This window comes from Eschrichtius robustus, chromosome 8 (genome assembly GCF_028021215.1).
Source record: "Eschrichtius robustus isolate mEscRob2 chromosome 8, mEscRob2.pri, whole genome shotgun sequence".
In the NCBI taxonomy this organism is placed as follows: domain Eukaryota; kingdom Metazoa; phylum Chordata; class Mammalia; order Artiodactyla; family Eschrichtiidae; genus Eschrichtius; species Eschrichtius robustus.
This window is the reverse complement of record NC_090831.1, coordinates 56,763,108-56,770,811: the sequence shown is the minus strand read 5'-3', so window position 1 is coordinate 56,770,811 and position 7,704 is coordinate 56,763,108.

The following is a 7,704-nucleotide window of genomic DNA, read 5'->3' as shown; positions in this document are numbered from 1 at the left end:
CCAAGGGAAATCATCTATGAGTATGTTTATCTACACCAATATTTTTCATTAGTTCTAATAAGCAGAATTTGATGATATGTCTTGCCTGAAGTAAAAGGACAATGTAGTGAAAAGGTTCCAGCTGTCTAGGTTTGCCATCTCAATACAATTCTATTCATTCTGTGGCTCTGGAACATCCATCATTTCTCAGGCGTCTATGATTTGCCTGTGATAGAGAAGCAAGGAAGAAAAATTTTTAAAAGGCTCATTGTGGGATTGTTTAAAATGCATTCAAACAAAGTAGCTGATTTCACTAAATTAAAAAAAATTTGACCATATCATTTCTGTTATGGATTTATGGCTGGATTGTGTCCCCGAAAATTCATATGTTGAACTCCTAACCCCCCGTGCTTAAGAATGTGATTGGATTTGGTGATAGGGTCTTGCAAAAGGTTATTAAGTTAAAATGAAGTCACTAGGGTAAGCCTTAATCCAATATGAGAAGAGATTAGGACATAGACACAGGTACCGAGATAAAACCACGTAAAGACACAGAGAAGATAACCATCTACAAACCAGGAGACAGGCCTAGAACAGATCCTTCCCTCATGGCCCTCAGAAGAAACCAACCCTGCCAAAGCTTTGATCTTGGACTTCTAGCCTCCAGAACTGGGAGAAAATAAATTTTTGTTGTTTAAGCCACCCATTCTATGGTACTTTGTTATGGCGGCACTAGCAAACTAATAAAATTTTCTGGTGGATAAATACAGAAATACTAAGTGGTCAAAATGAGCTCTCATTAAATACAGATTTAGAACCTTGCTCAAGGCAAGAACCCAGGGCATATGGATTAATTACTTGCATGGGTTTTCAGCTCTCACATCAGAACTTGGACTGTTATCCCTAGGCACACAGTAAACTTCTCAGCAATCCAAATGGAAATAAATAGAAAGGTTCTCTAAGAGTATGGGTTTTTTTCTTCCAACCTATCAGTGAAACCTCTTGAAAATAGCTTTAGGAATGTAACATCAAGCGCTGTCTCATCTTCTCACGGATAACCTTGATCAATCATCTTTTACTTCACCACAACCCACAGCATTCCACTCCACCCGAAAAACAACAGTGTGATAGTCTTTCCTGAAGAGCATTTCTCCACTCAGAGTAAATCATAAGTATAACTGAACACATATTAAACACATATTATACAGGAACTATGTATTAAGAAAGAAAATGTTTATAGGTTCTTAAAAATGGACAGGATGAATTGTATAATATGAGCTTTATCTTAATAAAGTTGTTCTGTATATAGAACAAGCAAATAAATACACCACCTTTGTCAGGGTATCCCTTTTGTATCATTTTGTCCTATTTTTCACTGATGTCTTAGAATCATCTAATTTACTTTGCTGTTCTACTTTCCCCTTGGGCAGCATTTAGAGGTTATTACTGATTCAAAAGTGGAGACAAAGGTCTCCAATGAAAAGTCAGATGGCTGAGAAAGATAGAAATACCCCTGACCTTGGACTTCCTTTCATAATTTCATTCAGAGAATGTTCAAAGGATTGTGCCGTGATGTTTTTCACGGACGGGTGATACTTGCCACTCAATCTTTACAATTTTCTCAGTCAGGCACTCTGGGAACTCCTCCTCTATCCCTCTCTCCCAGTCAGTTTCTTTCTGGCAGCAGTTGGGGTGCACTGACTAGGTTACAGGTCCTGCTTGAGAATGAACAATTAGGAGTAATAGGAGATCTACCACTGGACCTCCTGGGTCAGGTGAACTCACAGTCTTGATGGGGTTTTTAGATGGCTCTGTCATGCCATCAGCAATTTATAAATTGGTATGTAAAGGGTAGATTGCCGGTGAGGTTTCACTTACTTAGCGTTTGATTTAGTGCAGAAGTTTATAGAAGCAGGCCCACTGCCCAGTCTCGTGAGAAGGACTCAGATGACTAAATTCTTGAATTACACTTGAGGGAAAAAGTTTTCCTGGTACAGGAAAAATAGTTCTGAGGTTATCTCACATCACATTTTTAATGGAAAATTGCTGTTGACGTCCCCAACACCAGCCTCCTCCCAATTCCAGGAACAGATCTCAATTTCACCTGGTGACCAGTGACTCCCAAACCCAGTGGTTTGAATGAGGGGGGAGGTTGTCAAGGAAGGAGCTTGTGACCCAGGTCTGACCAGTCAAAGGATTGCTGGTTACAGCCCTTAGTGACTGGCTGAGGGAGAAGCACAAAACCTGAATTGGTCTAATCAGAGGCACTCTTCTTCTGGGGTTATAGGGAAATACTCAGTATTGCCCTACCTATCAATCAAAGTTTACTCAGAAAAGCAGGACCCTCAGCAATGATATACAATAAGGATTTATTGCAGTGATTTGACCTGACACATATGTGAGAGCTGGTCAAAGTCTTGGCCTGGCGCTTTCTTCTGTCTCTGGTGTGGAGCCAGAAGTCATAGGTCAGGATGAGGGAAAGAAAAGATGAACACCTGACTGAGGAAGAGCAGGGACAACTGGAATCTGCATTTGTCAGTTACTCGCACCCTTGTTGGTCCCTCCCTGTCTCCAAGCCTGCAACCTTGCTGCTGTGGATAACCCTCAGGACAAGTGGTGCTCTGGCTGCAGACGCCCACAAACAAGCTGAGTCAGAAGCGGCAAGGGAGCCTAACCTACATCCACCTTCCAAGAGTCACAGTGGCTATTGCTCCACAATGACATTCCAACTCTTCCACAGATTTCTCTTGTAGCTAACCCTACCCAGAAATATTCAGTGAAGAGAATTCTGGGAAACATAGTTTAGTTTAGCCAAGTCGACACATTACAAAGCCACCACAGCCTGAAACTGGAACATGGAGAAATATGAGGTGGGAGCTGCTGCAGCCATCTTGCCCCAGGGAGAGCCCAGGGCTGCTGGGCTGCTTTGTGGAGCCCAAGGATTAAACTAACATAATCAAAGTCAGAGAAGAGTGAAAAACAAATGAGCAATTTGATCACACCCTTCAAGCCCTGAATCCTGGAATGCCTGAAACTACCACTGTAGTTTTCAGTCGTGAGAGACAATAAATTCTTTGTGCTTAAGCCAGTTTGAAATAGGTTTTCTGACACTAGCTCCCGAAAGACTGCTAAATGACAATCTTAACACAGGGCTGCTGTGTTTGCTCTTGCTGAAGTTTCTTAATAGTTTTAAGGAACAGTCTTTAGTAGCATTAAATCCATCCTGGAGGAAGCCAAGCAACAGTTAATTTGTATCTTATTATTAATCAGATAAGGAGAATCAATGAAAGATATTTTCCATTTTTAAAAAGACCAGCAAAAAGAGAGAAAGTTTCCATTGTTCCTTTCATTAGACCACAATCAAACTTTTTCCTATCTCTCCTCCACACTTTCCTTGCTTTCCACCATGATGTAAGGGGACTGAGTGAGCGCTGAGTACATATTTTCTGGAGTAAAAGAGTACATTTTCCTCTTATAATGGATTTTTCTACTATACTAAGAAAGAGTGTGGTAGATAATTCTATTATGCCATTTAACATAATAAGTGGAAGGTCAACATTATACCAAACTTGTCAACCCCAAATTCTGCTTAAATGACTGACTTTGGCAGAACCAGTTTAAGTAAAATGGGTAATATCATCATGGCTAAGTTTGATTTTCAACTACTAATCATATTTATATAAATACGTTAAATGTCTCAGCACATTCCAGGGGTTTAAGTGTCAACTTATATATTAGGAACATTTAAAATCTGCTTCCAAGCCCAAAAGGAGAGTCTCAAATGTATCTAAGAAGGAAAAAGTAAGTCATAGATCCTCCTAGTCACCCAAAGAAGAACAATTAAAAAAAAAATTGGGGCAGAGGATGAGATACGACACATTAATGTCAAAGTGAGGTTGCTCACCTCATCACCCCTGTCAGAGTCACCATCCCTTTAAATGTGGAATTCCTCATTGGAAAGAGAACATCTATCTACCTTATTAACAAGTGCCTGTGATCACTCTGTAATTCTACAAAGAAGGCGAGGCATAGAGATAGTTGTACTGACCACATTAGAAACATTTTTTGTTTCCAATGGGGAAAAATTAATTCAACAAGACATTTAACAAGTGATGGGCCAGTAAAAACAAGGCTTTCTCCAAAAATATTTTATAGAAACAGTGCATATATTTTGCAAAATCATCTTAACACACATTAAATGTCTCAAGTTATTAACCTATTTTTATTCAAATGTGTTTACATTTTAAACGAGATGTAGAGATATTAATTATTTTAATAAGTTTTATAATAAAAATTATTTTTCAAGCTTTTAGGAAGTCATTATGAAAAAGTTCACTTTATATATATAAATGGAGCCATTATATAAACTGATTTGCAAGGGATTTTTTGTTTTACAATTTAAAAACTATTTTTTTGATGGAATGACATAAAAATTTGTTACCTAGAAGTAAGGTTTTCTGGTTTAGCAAAGATTCCTTTATTCTTACAGAGATGAAGGAAATTAATGCTGTGGTTCTCAAAGTATAGTCCCTGGACCAGCAGCATCTCTATTACCTGAGAACTTGTCAGAAATGCAAATTCTCAGGCACCACCCCAGACCTGCTGAATCAGAATTCTGGGGTGGAGCCCAGAAGTCTGTGTTCCAACAAGCCCTCTAGATGATTCTGCTGCTGCTAAAATTGAAGAACCTCTGTAGTAGAGGTTGCTTGGTCTCAGGCCTTTGCAACGAGACGGGAGCATGTTTGACAATGTGCTTTGGGTAGCTCCTAGTAAAACCATTGCTGACCTTCTAACTCAGTCCTCATACTCATATTCGAGTTTGTTTTGAATAGTTAGTGGTTTTTCAACTATTCAAAATTGTGCATATTGCGTAACCAGTTTCAGTAGGCTACGTGAGTAATAAATGAGATAGTATCTGTAAAGTGATTAGTGTGCTTATGTGTGCATGCTATGTGTGCTATGCCTCACACAGAGGAGACCTTATTTTAATGTAAATAATTGATATTCAAACTATTAGTCTTAGTTCACATTCTTTTCCCTCATAGGAAAATAAATATACAAAACCCACAAAATATCCTACTCATTATACATTCATAGACATTTAAGCCTAAGAGGAATTTCAAGATTACCCAGTTCAAGCCCCTCGTTTTACAGATGAAAAAACTGAAGCCCAGGGAGGCTGAATGACAGGTCAAAAGTCTCTTAGGAAGTAATGGGCAAAGATTAGAAGCCACAGCTTCAACTCCTGGACTAGTATCTTACAGAAGAAGCCATTCATGTTGTACTCACTGCTACAACAGCAGTGCTTACTCTGGAATTTTCTCCTTTGCCCTTACTAATTATTATCCAGTACTAATCTCTCTTTCTGCACTCCCTCATGTATAAACTGACACTATTATTCAGAATTGCAAAGCTATTAGATTTAAAGCTTTCTGGCCTACATAAGCCTAGATATACATAAAAACAAAAGGTAAAATATGCATGCAAAAGCCACAAATTTCCATAACATTTAGTGAAATAATGAAATATTGTAGTGTATACATAGTCACTTTTTATTTTGTATTGTGGACTAGTAAATAAGCATGCAAGAAACCAACTTTCAACAATTATGTTATTTTGAAGAATGTCTTTGGGTTAACCCCACCTCTTTAGAACTTTGGAACTCACTAAATTATACAGCAGCAGATGAAGGAAACTTCATACAGAAGAGGCGGGAAGAAGTATGTACATATAAAAAGAAAAAAAAATCTATTTTAATTAGAAAAGCCTTCAGAGACATACTTTTTATTATTCTCCTTTTCCTTTATAGTGCCTTAAATATTCCTTGGACATTAAAAAATTACGGAAAATATAATTTACAGTAGCACAGTATGAAAATTCGTTCTGAAACTTCTAATTATGTATAGCATCGTACGATTTTGAATGTATTTTCTTTATTGTATTTCCTCTTTCTTGCTTGCTTTCTGTTTTTGTTTATTTTTGGCTGTGTGCACGCGGGCTTTCTCTAGTTGCAGCGAGCGGGGGCTACACTTTGTTGCAGTGTGCCGGCTTCTCATTGCGGTGGCTTCTCTTGTTGCAGAGCATGGGCTCTAGCCACGCGGGCTTCAGTAGTTGTGGCACGCGGGCTTCATTAGTTGTGGCTTGCGGGCTTCATTAGTTGTGGCTCGTGGGCTCTAGAGCGCAGGGTCAGTAGTTGCGGCGCATGGGCTTTGTTGCTCCGTGGCATGTGGGATCTTCCCGGACCAGGGCTCAAACTCGTGTCCCCTGCATTGACAGGTGGATTCTCAGCCACTGCACCACCAGGGAAGCCCCTGTATTTTCACATAACATATTCAAAGCTATTTAGTAGCAGCAAAATTTCTTAGACCAACACCATCCATTAATGTAATGCATTCTGTTCCTTCCAGAGACCTGGTCATCCCCAAGTTCAAAACTTAATATGGTATTTTCTACATTACAGGACATGAAAGTGTGCTGTATTCATGACTGGCATGAACAGTTAATGACTCACTATTGCTTGCACCTCATTAATTGGCTTCCATATTAAGGCTTTAACAGAAGGAAGTGGAGGATCTGTGGCTTACACAGAAAAATTACTACACTGTAAGCTGAGCACTGAAAAAACTCTCATCCTAATGCATCATTAGGGGAAGAGCCTGAAGAACTGAAAGAACCATCTATGCTTTTTCCAGTTTCGAAATGTTTAAAGAAGTTTTATATTAATGGCTTTTGATGCTTTTAATGACGTCAAGGATGGGATTTAAGTGCCTTATTAATTCCCTTGATTTGCCACCAAATCTTAAAGGCAATTCGTGATTACTGAGCTAATCTTTTCTGATTATGAAAATCCATTATAGGAAGAAAAATATAAAATTCAGAAAAGTGGAAATGATTTATAAAAATGTTAGAATATGTTTAAAAGAACGAATGTTTGGACATGGGTTTAAAATTCCTCTGAAAGGATTTGTTACAAGATTATAAAATATCTTTGTGTATATTAATATTTAAACCGTTGTTTCATCCTTAAATTACAGAGATCACGCTATTCATTTTTTAAACTCTTCTTAAACTTCCCAACCACAATCACAACAGATGATGCGATAAACCTGAAGTGATTTATTAAATCTTACTACCCTAATCAGCTAGCAAAATCTCTGTCATCTCAGATCTCAGAGCCCGGAAAAACCCAGTTATTAATTCTTTATTATCCTTTCCCGAAATTCTCTGGTTTGCTGACGTGCTAATAAGATTCCAAGAATGTTCTAAAAAAAGAAAAATCACCACTAAAAATGATTGTGTTCTGAAGTTACAAATTGTTTTTTTCTTCTCCCTGAATTCATTTTCAACTAAAATAAATTCTGTCCTTGAATGTGTGTACAAAACTCCTTGGGCAGGCTATATTCTCTTATCATCAAATATAAATATTAAAAGCCTTAAAGATCTTAAACCCTAATTCAAATTACCTTTGCCAGCATACCAAATACCCCAGGGTGGGTGTATTAAAAGCTCTAAAAAGATTCTGCTTTTACTTTTTAGCCAAATGGACATGTTTTATTCAGGATCCCTAAATAAAATCCTTATTCAGCTCATCCACATTACCTTTGAGGATATGGCTTTCCTTCCTTCACTCCTTCACCCTTTCCAGCCCTTCATCCTGGCTCCCTGCATCTCCTGAGCTCTCCTCCTGCCTGAGGGCTTCAGTGCATTGAGGAACTGCCTCTTCCA